Source organism: Pan paniscus, chromosome 1, assembly GCF_029289425.2.
Source record: "Pan paniscus chromosome 1, NHGRI_mPanPan1-v2.0_pri, whole genome shotgun sequence".
In the NCBI taxonomy this organism is placed as follows: domain Eukaryota; kingdom Metazoa; phylum Chordata; class Mammalia; order Primates; family Hominidae; genus Pan; species Pan paniscus.
Window position 1 is genome coordinate 186,767,551 of NC_073249.2, and position 13,686 is coordinate 186,781,236.

The 13,686-nt window shown below is 42.6% G+C and overlaps 1 protein-coding gene across 17 annotated transcripts in view; it reads right to left on the bottom strand.

Annotated features, from left to right (window-relative positions):
• CAP1 (cyclase associated actin cytoskeleton regulatory protein 1) overlaps window positions 1-13,686 on the bottom strand; it is a 32,973-nt gene that overhangs the window by 13,654 nt on the left and 5,633 nt on the right. The window lies entirely within an intron of this gene.

The window sequence follows — 13,686 nt, forward strand, 5'->3', positions numbered from 1 at the left end:
CATACATTATCTCAGTTTGAGCCTCCCGACAACTATTCAGGAATAGAAGGATGATTACTACACGCTTAGAGATAGAAAACTTAGTTTCAGTGAAGCTAAATGACTTGCCTAGTCACACGGCCAGTGAATAGAGAAGCCAGTACTCCATCATATCCTTATCTGATCCTTCTGGTTCTAAGTTCAGTGTGTTTTTTTCCCACAACATCCTGCTGCCTGCATGTGAAATATCCCAAACCAAGATGAATAGGATGTTTACTCTTCCCTCAATAATTTTTTTTTTTTTCAGACAAAGTCTCACAATGTCACCCAGGCTGGAGTGCAGTGGCAGGATCTCAGCTCACTGCAAGCTCCGCCCTGCTGGGTTCAAGGGATTCTCCTGCCTCCCAAGTAGCTAGGGTTATAGGTGTGCGCCACCATGCCCAGCTAATTTTTTGTAGTTTTAGTAGTGACAGGGTTTCACTATGTTGGCTAGGCTGGTCTTGAACTCTTGACCTCAAGTAATCCACCCGCCTTGGCCTCCCAAAGTGCTGGGATTACAGGCGTGAGCCACTGTGCCCGGCCTGCCCTCAGTAATTTATAGTCTAATGGGGAGACTTAACATATGCACTAACAACTATGAAACAAATAGAAAAAAATGTTAAGGTGACATAAGAAAGTTGCTGATAGAGAGGCATGAGATTTCAAAGAGGGGAGTAATATATCAGCTGGAAGGATCAGATAAGGATATGATGGAGAAGCTGCCATTTGAGCCAGCCTTCAAATGAAGATGAGAAAGATCTGGACATGCAGTAGGGAAGGACACTAGACACATCCAAAAGAATTTGTTATAGATCTTTCACAAGTACTATCTTATCTGAAATAGCCTAATTCAATGTCTAATATCCCAAAGAAAGTAAGCTCCAACAGAAAAAGGACCTTATATAGCTTGTTCCTTACTGTATACTCTACCATCTAGACTACTACCTGGCAGGTAGTAGATGTTCAATAAATATTTATGAAGTTATAAACCTCACAAATAGCGTTCCAAAACTCCAGAGGGATAAGGGTGCTAAAAGTTGCCCATAAGTCACACATAAGTGTAAAATATTATCAATGCACCTCTACATAAAGTATTTGAGACCCTAAGTGATCTCATAAAAACCAGTCAGTGAAATTTCAATCCAAGCTTTGACTTGGAAAGATTCCATTTCACAAAAGCGTCAATTCAGGCAACTGAATTCAGTTCAGGTAACTGAAGCTGAATGAACTCAACTCCCTTGAAGCTGCCTAAAATGACAACAGCAATTATGATTCCCCCAAAGATGACAGCATGCCAGAATTATCTCAATTTAACACATTGTCCTCCCTGTGGAAGAGATAAGCAGCTCACAAGATAAAGTAAGGAAGACAATATAGTCTCTGTCCGTTCTCTGTGTACAGGCTCTGGTCTCTGTGGGCCCAATCACTTGTCAGAGAGTGTTGTTTAAAAGAGAAGCAAAGAAAAAAAATGAGAATGAGAACCAAACAAACCTTTCCATTCCCTGGCCTGCAGCAGCAGCAGAAGCCTCCAGGTCTATGTCCTACTCTCAAATAGAGCAGACCATAAGCAGTCAACATACTTTCCCTAATGTTATGACACTATCAACTGATATCTGAATTCCTGCCCTGTTCCATTATGCATACTGATCAAGAGACAGACTCACATATATATACAATCCACCACACTATAAGTCCAGGGGAAAAGGCAAGGAACGCAATAAACTCCTAAGCTACCTTCCATGAACAGATACCACTCAGTTCTGTTATAAAACATGTTCCTTCATACATGGATGTTTCAGGTTGAGACCACTGTTAACATGGAGACACAGTACATGTATTGCTAGAGGCTGCCAGAGTTTGTGAACATTTACCAATCTTAAATGTTTAATAATAGAGCTTCATGGGACTTTGGCTCCCTTTTTCCATATTTCATTTGTATTTATAGGCTTTCACTGCTAAACAAGCTAAAGTTCCGCTGTCTGACTTAAGCAGAATGAAAAAGGACAATACAGCTACCATCTATAGCTAATCTCATTCTACCATTAACCAAATACAAAAGAACAGAAACTGTTTTTTTTGCTCTTGGTGGGAGTAAGATGAGATTTGAGATGTTATGGAAAATAATGTCCAGAATTTAAGTATGACATTGTATGTGTGTGTAGAGAATGAGATTCAGTTGTGTGAAAGACACACCTTTTCTTATTCTCTACACACACGTACATTCTTCCGGTGGTCATGTACACTCCTAAAGCCTCTGACTACCCTTGTTGTAGTAACACCCAGCCTATTTGCGAGGTGGTACCACCATAACCACCTATAGACTAAAGACTACCAGAGCAGCATATCCATCTAGCTCAGGCCATTCATCTGGGATTAAATTTTAGATTCAGGCCAAGTACTGTGGCTCACAACTACAATCCCAGCACTCTGGAATGCCAAGATGGGAGGAAGTGTTTGAGCTCAGGAGTCCACGACCAGCCTGGACAACATGGCAAAATTCCATCTCTACAGAAAATAAAAAAATTAGCCAGGCATGATGGTACACACCTGTAGTCCCAGCTACCCAGGAGGCTGAGGTGTGAGGATTACCTGAGCCCAGGAGGTCGAGGATGCAATGAGTAGTGACTGTACCATGCACTCCAGCCTGGGTGACAGAGTGAGACCCTGTCTCCAAAAAAAAAAAAAAAAAAATCCAGCTTTCACCTAGACATCACTACCTGGATGTCCCAAAGGCAACCTGAAATGTCCAAAAGCAGAAATCATATTCCCTAACATTGCTCCAGCACTGCTATCAATCACCTGATTGATCAAGTCAGTAACTGGAAACTGTTGGGCAGTATTATATAGTGGATAAGAGTGTTCTTTAGAGAAATCAGAGAGATTGGGGGTTTGAATAACAATATGCACTGGCTTTGTGACTATAAGCAGTTATCAAACTTTCTGAGACTCAATTTCCTTATCTTTAAAATGAAGACAATAATAGCACAAAAATCCAAAGGGCTTCAGTGAGAATAAATGAAGGAATCCATGTAGAAGTGCTTGGCACAGTCCTGGAAAACAGTAAGGATTCCATAAACTCCCCCACAACATCTTAACAGTCATCAAAATCCATAGGCTCTATTTAGTGTATCTCATGAATAGATGCCCCTTGCCTCCATCCTGACTGATAAGAGTTAGGATACTGGCTGGGCACAGTGGCTCACTCCTCTAATCCCAGCACTTTGGGAGGCCAAGACAGGAGGGTTGCTTGAGGTCAGGAGTCAAGACTAGCTGGGGCAACATAGGGAGACTTTGTCTCTACAAAAATAATTTAAAATTTTTCCAAGCATGGTGGTGTACAGCTGTGGTCCCAGCTACCTGGGAGACTGAGGTGGGAGGATGGCTTAGGCCCAGAAGGTAGAGGCTTCAGTAAGCCATGAGTACCACTGCACTCCAGCCTGGGCAACAAAGCAAGATTCTGTCTCAAAAAAAAAGGATATCAAGACTTCACCAAGATTACTGCAATGACTTCTTGGCTAGTCTCCCCTAGTTACAGTAATAAACTTTGTTCATCCATTCTCCATATTATAGTCAGAGTGATCTATCTCAACACTTCCCAGAATACTGAATGGTATTAAAGAAATATTTATAATTATATTTGCATTTGAGATAAGATATTAGAGTTGCATTTGACACATACCCCAGAGCGTTCAGGGTAAAGTCCAAACAAGGGTTTCTCTCATCTAGTCCTGCTTAATCTTCTACCACTCCTGTTTTATCTCTTGCTACACCTTTCCTTAGCACACTACAGCAACCCGGGACTACTTGCGTTTTCCAGAAAAAGCCATGCTTTCTCTCACTTCTGAGCCTTTATAATGCTATCCACTCTGCTTAGATGTTTTCCCTTTCCCATCTGCCCCTCTAGAACTCCTATTGTCATTTAAGTCTCAGCTAAGTTATCACCTTCTGGGGAAGTATTTCTAGTATGTGCTACCACAACACTGTGCACTTATCTCTGTCACAACACTGCACACACTGGTTTAAAATCATTTACTTGGCCGGGCATGGTGGCTCACGCCTGTAATCCCAGCACTTTGGGAGGGCAACACAGGCAATCACTTGAGGCCAGGAGTTTGAGATCAGCCTGGTCAACATGGCAAAACCCCATCTCTACTAAATCCCGTCTCTACTAAACATACAAAAATTACCTGGGCATGGTGGCGCATGCTATGATCTCAGCTACTACAGTGGCTGAAGCACAAGAATGGCTTGAACCTGGAAAGTGGAGGTTGCAGTGAGCCGAGATAGTACCACTGCACTCCAGCCTGGGTGACAGAGCAAGATTCTGTCTCAAGACATTAGTAATAAAAAATAAAATAATTTATTTGATAGTCTTCAGAGTCTAAGAGTTTATGGCCATAATCCCCTGAATGCATCTGATCTCCTCTAACAGTCAACAGGCAACTAGCCACCCTAAGGCAAGGACCATGTCTTGCCACTGTAATTCCACTACTATAAACATAGGAGGCATTAAAAACACTGTACATTGGCTCACGCCTGTAATCCTAGCACTTTGGGAGGCCGAGACGGGTGGATTGCCTGAGCTCAGGAGTTCGAGACCAGCTGGGAAGCACGGTGAAACCTCGTCTCTACTTAGCCAGGCGTGGTAGTATGCGCCTGTAGTCCCAGCTACTTGGGAGGCTGAGGCATGAGAATTGCTTGAACCTGAGAGGTGGAGGTTGCAGTAAGCTGAGATTGCGCCACTGCACTCCAGCTTGGACAACAGAGATTATGTTTCCAAAAAAAAAAAAAAAAAGAACGGTGGGCTAATAAAGGTGTTTGAGTAAGAAAATAAATAAATAAAGGCTCTTGCTCACTCTCCCCTCAACACAGTGTGGCTATCTTCTCTATCGAATCCATGGAGAAGTGTTTTGTTTTGTTTTGTTTTAATTTTTTGCTTATCTGCTTTTGCAGGACCTTACAAACCCTCCTGTCTTTCAAATAAATGTTGCCTTCTCAGGCACGAATCACACTGATATAGAGATCTTCAAACTAAGTACCATAAGGAAAGTACTCTTCTTAGAATATATAATATCAATTAAATATAATAATTCTGTATAGTTGTAAATGCTTAACATTATTAATCTGTTGATTCTTTTGAGACTTAAAATAATTCTGCAAGGTATGTTACGCAGACATTGATCCCTATTTTTAGAATGAAGAAACTGAACTGATATTCACAGCAGTTAAAAGCTTGCCAGATGGCCAGGCACGGTGGCTCATGCCTGTAATCACAGCACTTTGGGAGGCTGAGGTGAGTGGGTCACCTGAGGTCGGGAGTTCGAGACCAGCCTGACCAACATGGAGAAACCCCGTCTCTACCAAAAATACAAAATTAGCCTGGAGTAGCGGTGCATGCCTGTGATCCCAGCTACTTGGGAAGCTAAGGCAGAAGAATTGCTTGAACCTGGGAGGCGGAGATTGCAGTGAGCCGAGTTCACGCCATTACACTCCAGCCTGGGCAACAAGAGCAAAACTCCGTCTCAAAAAAAAAAAAACTTGCCAGAAGTCAAACAACTAGTGAGTAAAGAACCTAGGCCTAGAGTACAAATATTCTGAATCCTACTCTGCAGCTCTTCTTGCTACTCCACAATGGCTTTTAACAAATTAAGTGACTATATGGTTAATCATAGTATCCAGCCCCAACTTGTTTGCACAGCACTATGGGCTCAAGGTCTCTTTATGGTGTCTTTAGTTACATTATTATCATCTTCCATTTTTCTTTTTTTTGAGATGGAGTCTCCCTCTGTCACCCAGGCTGGCCGTACAGTGGCACGATCTCAGATCACTGCAACCTCCACCTCCCGGGTTCAAGCAGTTCTCCTGCCTCAGCTTCCCAAGTAGCTGGGACTACAGGCACCTGCCACCACGCCCGGCTAATTTTTTGTATTTTTAGTAGAGACGGGGTTTCACCATGTTGGCCAGGATGGTCTCGATCTCCTGACCTGGTGATCCGCCCGCCTTGGCCTCCCAAAGTGCTGGGATTACAGGCGTGAGCCACCATGCCTGGCCAATTTTTTGTATTTTTATTAGAGACGGGGTTTCACCGTGTTAGCCAGGATGGTCTCAATCTCCTGACCTGGTGATCCGCCTGCCTCGGCCTCCCAAAGTGCTGGGATTACAGGCGTGAGCCACCGCACCTGGCCAGCATCTTCCATTTTTCTGCTTTCAATTTTCTCCATGGAGGCCAACTTTTTTTCAATCACATTCAGGATAGATGAGACATATTTGGAAAGCAAATGTTTAAAATAAGGCTTCTCAGGCCAGGCATGATAGCTCACACCTATAATCCCAGCACTTTGGGAGGCCAAGGCAGGAGGATGGCTTAAGGCCAGAAGTTCAAGACCAGCCTGGGCAACATAGCAAAATCTCATCTCTTTTATTTAAATAAATAAATAAATAAGGCTTCTCCCAAACACAGAAGTATCAGAGCAGAGAACTGTATGTCTGCCTAATCTTGTTACTTGCCATTTCTAATTGTCAATAACCAAGAACTATACGTAAACCTCCATAAATTAATGTCCGGATTCCCAACTACTTAAGCATTCATCATAAAAGCTTCAGAAACACAGGTGGTCAAAATTACACAAGTCCAAATAAAATTAGAAGACTGAGGCCTGAGTCCCAAGCTGTACATACTAACTGTGCAACTTTACACAGTCACATAATGGATTATAATCCTCATCTAGCATACACAGATATAAGGATCAAAGGAGGTGATTTCATAGATACGAGTAATCACTTCAGAAGCCTTAAAATGCAATTCAAATGTAAAATGTTAGCACTACATATTACGTACTAGAATATAGGCTCAAGAAGGATGGGAATTTATCCATTCTACCTCCTGCACTGACTCTATCTCCCAGCACCTAGAAAAACTAGGCACACAGAAGATGCTAATAAAATCAAAGTGCTTAGCATTGTGGGCCTACTGAAGAAATAGAAGACACATGGTCCCTCCCCTCCAGAAGCACTCATATTGGTTAGGACAACAAAATAAAATGTGAATGGAATAAATACTGTAGATTATATTTGTTAAAGTTTTTCGGCTTTTATTTAAAAAACAAAACAAAACAAAACAAAAACAGGCTGGGCGCGGTGGCTCATGCCTGTAATCCCAGCACTGTGGGAGGCCAAGGCAGGCGGATCACAAGGTCAGGAGATCGAGACCATCCTAGCTAACACTGTGAAACCCCGTCTCTAATAAAAAAAAAAATTAGCCAGGCATGGTGGCAGGCGCCTATAGTCCCAGCTACTCAGGAGGCTGAGGCAGGAGAATGGCATGAACCCGGGAGGCGGAGCTTGCGGTGAGCCAAGATCGCGCCACTGCACTCCAGCCTGGGCGACAGAGTGAGACTCCATCTCAAAAAACAAAAACAAAAAAAACAAAAAAAACCCAAACAAACAAAAAACAGGGTCTGGCTCTATTGACCAGGCTGGAGGGCAATGGTGTGTTCACAGCTCACTGCAGCCTTGACCTCCTGGCTTCAGCCTCCTGAGTAGCTGGGACTACTGGGACTATAACTACATGCCACCATGCCTGGCTTTTGTATGTGTGTGTATGTGTGTGATAGAGACAGAGTCTCACTATGTTGCTCAGGCTAGTCCCAAACTCCTGGGCTCAAACAGTCCTCTTGCCTCAGCCTCCCAAAATGCTGGGATTACAGATGTGAACCATGACAGCCAGCCTATATTTTTAAAAGTTTTATTATGGGAATATCCAGTTGGATTAGGGAAAGTTAAATTATCAGCCTATTCTTGCAGATTTTTCTTCACAGAATGTTGTTGCTACGGTTCTGAATTACATAAATTACTACATGCTCTGAGAGTTCAGAGGAAATCAATGAGGACTGGCAGTAGTTTGGTTTCAGGAGGGAAGTGAAGTTTGGTTTCAGGAGGGAAGTGAGGCATCTTGAAGAGGCAACAGAAAAAAGGGAAGCCATTCCAGAGCAAGTCAAAAGCAAAAAAGGAGACCAAGCAGGCTATGTACAGAAAATGTGAGTGGGTTAGCCTGCATGGAACATGGAGTATTATAGGGAACAAGGATGCATGAGCAAGCTGGGCCAGATGATGGAGGGCACTGAAAGCCAGGGAAAATTTAAATTTGACGTTGTGATCAATGTGAAGCCATTCAAGGGTTTTGAGTGAAAGAATAATATGATGAAAGCAAAGAGCTTACAAGTACTGTCTGATAAACAGAATGGGATGTGGAGACAAGTGATGATATTAGGGTCTAGAAAGTTAGGTTAAAAGCTGTTATTCATCTAAAATAATGCTACTACAAAAGATATTTGTATTTATTTATTATTACTGTTATTTTTTGAGATGGAGTCTCACTCTGTTGCCCAGGCTGGAGTGTGATGGCATGATCTCAGCTCACTGCAACCTCCACCTTCCAGGTTCAAGCGATTCTCCTGCCTCAGCCTCCCGAGTAGCTGGAACTACAGGCATGCACCACCACGCCCGGCGAATTTTTGTATTTTTAGTAGAGACAAGGTTTCGCCATGTTGGCCTGGCTGGTCTCGAACTCCTGATCTCAGGTGATCCACCTGCCTTAGTCTCCCCAAGATATTTCCTTTGAAATATCTTCTGTAGTCTGGGCACGGTGGCTCATGCCTGTAATTGCGGTGAGCCAAGTGCTGGGATTACAGGCATGAGCCACCGTGCCCAGACTACAGAAGATATTTCAAAGGAAAAAAATCCACAATATTTGGTGTTTAACCAAATATTGGAACAAAATGAAAAGAATCAATTAACCTGTAAATAATCATCTTTAGGCAATTAAGAGACCAGCACCTGAATTAAGTGCTGTACAGAATATAAAAGAAAGGTAAAATAGTCTCCCTGTCCTAAGGGAGTCTAGCAGGAGAGACAAAGCTACCTTCTATCGACTCACTGGCTCTCAGGATTAGAGGGATTCTAGAAATCATCTTGTAAAAACACCATCTTATGCCAGAACAGTCCTTTCAATTAGCAATTAGTCAGGCAGCCTCTGCTCAAACACCTTCGGTGATGGAGAACCCGAGACTTCTGGAGGCAGTCCATTCCATTCAGACAGCTCAAAGTATTAAAAAGTTCTTCCTTATATGGAGGCAAATCTGCCTCCCTGCAACTTCCACCCACGAATCTTGGTTCTGCCCTAGGAGGTCATATGAAACAAGTGTGCATTAAACTGAGAACAAGTACTAACTGTATGGTACTGACTGTGAGCACAGCAGCATTCAGAGAAGGGAGGCAAAGATGACTCCTGATTTGCAAATATGGGGGCCTTAAGAGAATAATGACATTATAGGCAGAAATGGGTTGTGGCATGTTCTAGTTAGGGCAACAAGATGAGGTCAGTTTTGGATATGCTGAGTTTCAAAAGAAGACAAAGCTTCTAAGTGGAAATGACTAGTGAGTATTTAGAAATAAAGCCTGGGAAAGAATCAAGACTGGAGATAATGTTTGCAAATCATTGGCAAAGAACTGTCATGAAGTCATGAGAATAGACAAGCTTTTGGAGGGATATCATGCAGAGTAAAAAGAAACTATGAGCTTGTTTCTCCAGCAATGTCTATTGTGGTTTGAAACCAAAAAACCAGGCCTGGCGCAGTGGCTCAGGCCTGTAATCTCAGCACTTTGGGAGGCTGAGGCGGGTGGATAACCTGAGGTCAAGAGTTCGAGACCAGGCTGGCTAAAATGGCGAAACCTCGTCTCTACTAAAAATACAAAAATTAGCCAGGCATGGTGGTGCATGCCTGTAATCCTAGAAATCATCTTGTAAAAACACCACCTTCTGCCAGAACTGAGGCACAAGAATCTCTTGAATCCAGGAGGCGGAGGTTTGCAGTGAGCCGAGATCGTGCCACTGCACTCCAGCCTGGGCGACAGAGAGACACTCTGTCTCAAAAAAAAAAAAAAAAAAAAAAAATCAGAAATGGCTAGTGATTCCTGCCAAAGCTGCTTCACACTCTTATACTTCTAACAACTTAACCCAATTCCTTCTGCCTATTCAAGGAAGTCATTCAGAAGTAAATGGAACCAGGTTATGCGTGCAGTTCTTGTTGCATCCCACCAGGCAATTAAGACAGTAGCATGAATTTCTACTTGAGTAGGAAGTTGCTATGCTTGAAATGTTTTCTACTTTGTCCCACAGTTGTTTTTCTAAGTCATCATCCTTAGGTAAAATTGAAAATAAAGCACCCATACAAATCAGCCTGTCTACTATGGTAGCCCAATTGATTTGCTTCAAAATGCTTCTCTTAATTTTGTAATCCTGTTCCTAAGGTTTTATCCTAAGAAAGTAAATCATAATGTGAGAAAAGTGATAAGCATGGAGATGTTTGCTGCAATGTTAGATCTATTGATCTATCTATATCTATCTTGGACTTCTAATTATAGGGGAATAGCTAAATGCAGTGTGGAAAAAAACTTGAACGCAAAATTTACAATATTTGTCACATTTGGGTGATGGGTTTTTGACAATTTCTACCTGTTTTCCAAACTTTCTTTTAACATATGATATTTTATAATAATAATAAAAATCTCTACTTGACTATCCCTTCTAAATTACCACTAAACTATGTAGTAGTTAGTTCTACTTCTAATGAATTCTTATCACGAGGTTTTAACATGTCACAAAGTAAAACCTACACATGCTACCAGAAGATACAAGTTGGCTTGTTTAACACAGAAACCAAATAACAGGCACCACTTTGCCCCAGTAAAGATGCCATTTAGGCCAGGTGCAATGGCTCATGCCTGTAATCCCAGCGCTTTGGGAGGCTGAGAAGGGCAGATCACCTGAGGTCAGGAGTTCGAGACCAGCCTGGCCAACATGGCAAAACCCCATCTCTACTAAAAATACAAAAATAAAAAAATTAGCCAGGCGTGATGGTGGGCGGGTGCAATGGCTCATGCCTGTAATCCCAGCTACTCAGGAGGCTGAGGCACGAGAACTGCTTGAACCCGGGAGGCGGAGGTTACGGTGAGCCAAGACAGAGCAAGACACCATCTCAAAAAAAAAAAAAAAAAAAGATGCCATCTAAATCTAACCCAAATCAGGAGCCACTGTTCTTCTCTAAGCATTTGGTTTCACTGATTAAACCAATGACATTTAGTGCCTGAGTCACTGCCACCCGAGGTTTAGATTTTAAAAGAAAGGCCTATCTTCTACGGAGGGAAGGAATCCAACCCAACATCAACACCTGTCTCCTGTTCCCTCCTTACACATGTCCTCTACCTGAAACTCCAGGAGTGAGTAAAGTTAGTGTATAAAGTGAAATTAGACTTGGGAACTAGCTGTTTCAATGTCTGGAGCAAACAGGTAACTTTGTGTGGTCATGGGTTCTCTTCTCTCCTACGTTCAAAGAGTATTATGAAGACTAATTGCACAGAGCACTCGGCAGTCCCTTTCTACTTCTACATGTTTTATAGCGTGTAAGGGAAAACTGCATTGGCTGATTTCAGCCTGAATAGTTGCTTTAATAAAACAGCATTTCCCACTCTAATATATAAAGATGGATTCAAGGATGACGTTTGTCCTTAGCCATGATTCATCTACAAGTAGAAATATGGAAAGACTGTAAGTCTATAATTAACTAAAGTATAGGAATTTCAATGCCCTCTGGAGGAAAAAACAAAACAAAACAAAGCAAGTCTGCTCCTTCCATTAAACATTTCAACTATTTTCCAGCCAAATGGAAAAGTTTGGCACAAAAGGTCTGGTAATACAAGGCAAACAAAGCAGCACTGTAGCTGAGGCATATTTTTAGAACTTTGTTTTTATCAGGTTAACATATAGTACATCAAGAAATAATTTCATGGTGAATGCTGTAGCTGCATTAATTTAAAATTATGAAACTACAGTCATGCATTACATAATGACATTTTGGTCAATGATGGACCACAAAATCAACAGTGGTCCCATAAGATTATAATACCCTATTTTTACTGTACTTTAAAAATGTGGCCGGGCGCGGTGGCTCATGCCTGTAATCCCAGCACTTTGGGAGGCCGAGGCTAGCAGAACACAAGGTCAGGAGTTTGAGACCAGCCTGGCCAATATAGTTAAACCCCATCTCTACTAAAAATACAAAAATTAGCTGGGCGTGGTGGTGCGCACCTGTAGTACCAGCTACTCAGGAGGCTGAGGCAGAAGAATTGCTTGAACCCAGGAGGCGGGGGTTGCAGTGAGCCAAGATCATGCCACTGCACTCCAGCCTGGGCGACAGAGTGAGACTCCGTCTCAAAAAAAAAAAAAAAAAAAGTTTAAATAAACAAATACTTACACTGTGTTACAAACTGCCTACAGTATTAGATACAGTAACATACTATACAGGTTTGTAGCCCAGGAGCAATAAGTTACACCATGTGCAGTATCATCTAAATTTGTGCAAGTACACTCTATGATGTTCCCACAATGATGAAATCACCTAATGACAAATTTCTCAGAATGTACCTGTCATTAAGCAACACATGACTGTATAATTTTATCAACTAAAATAAATGTGAATAACTCCATAAACTATATGCAACTTTAGTGTTTGTTTTTTTTGTTTTGTTTTGTTTTTTTGAGACGGAGTCTTGCTCTGTCACCCAGGCTGGCGCAGATCATGCAGTGGCACGATCTTAGCTCACTGCAACCTCCAACTCCCCGGGTTCAGGTGATTCTCCTGCCTCAGCCTCCCTAGTAGTTGGGATTACAGGTACATGCCACCACACCCAGCAAATTTTTGTAATTTTAGTAGGGACGGGGTTTTACCATGTTGGCCAGGCTGGTCTCGAACTCCTGACCTCAGGTGATCCACCCGCCTTGGCCTCCCAAAATGCTGGGATTACAGGCGTGAATCACCACGCCCAGCCTATATGCAACTTTAAAATAAATGATAGTCCCTGTCCACTAAAACCAAGCACTCTAAATACAAGGAACACGAACAAAACAGGAATTCACATAATTTTCAATAGAGAGGGAAATCTGCTGACTTACACCATCAACAAGAAGCTTGCTTCTAGTACTCAAACCAATGGCACTTCTCTTAAGATCACATCTGCCAGGTGTGGTGGCTCATGCCTGTAATCCCAGTGACTCAGGAGACTGAGGCCAGAGAATCACCTGAGGCCAGGGGTTTAAGACCAGCCCAGGCAACATAGCAAGACCCTGTCTCTGAAAAAAATCAAACATTTGGCCGAGCGCGTGGTGGCTCATGCCTGTAATCCCAGCACTTTGAGAGGCTGAGGTGGGTGGTTCCCTTGAGGAGTTCGAGACCAGCCTGGCCAACATGGCAAAACCCTGTCCCTACTAAAAATACAAAAATTAGCTGAGTGTGGTGGTGTGTGCCTCTAGTCCCAGCTACTCAGGAGGCTGAGGCAGGAGAACTGCTTGAACCCGGGAGGGGGAGGTTGCAGTGAGCCAAGATCACGCCACTGCACTCCAGCCTGGGCGACAGAGCAAAACTCCATCTCAAAAAAACAAAAAACAAAAAACAAAAGAAAGAAAAAGAACTGTAGTCCCAGCTACTCAGGAGGCTGAAGCGAGAAGATTACTTGAGCCCAGAAGTTGGAGGTTGCAATCAGCCATGATTGCACCATTGTACTCCAACCTGCCCACCCAGAAATTCCTTGAAGGAACAGTAATTTCTTGAAGCT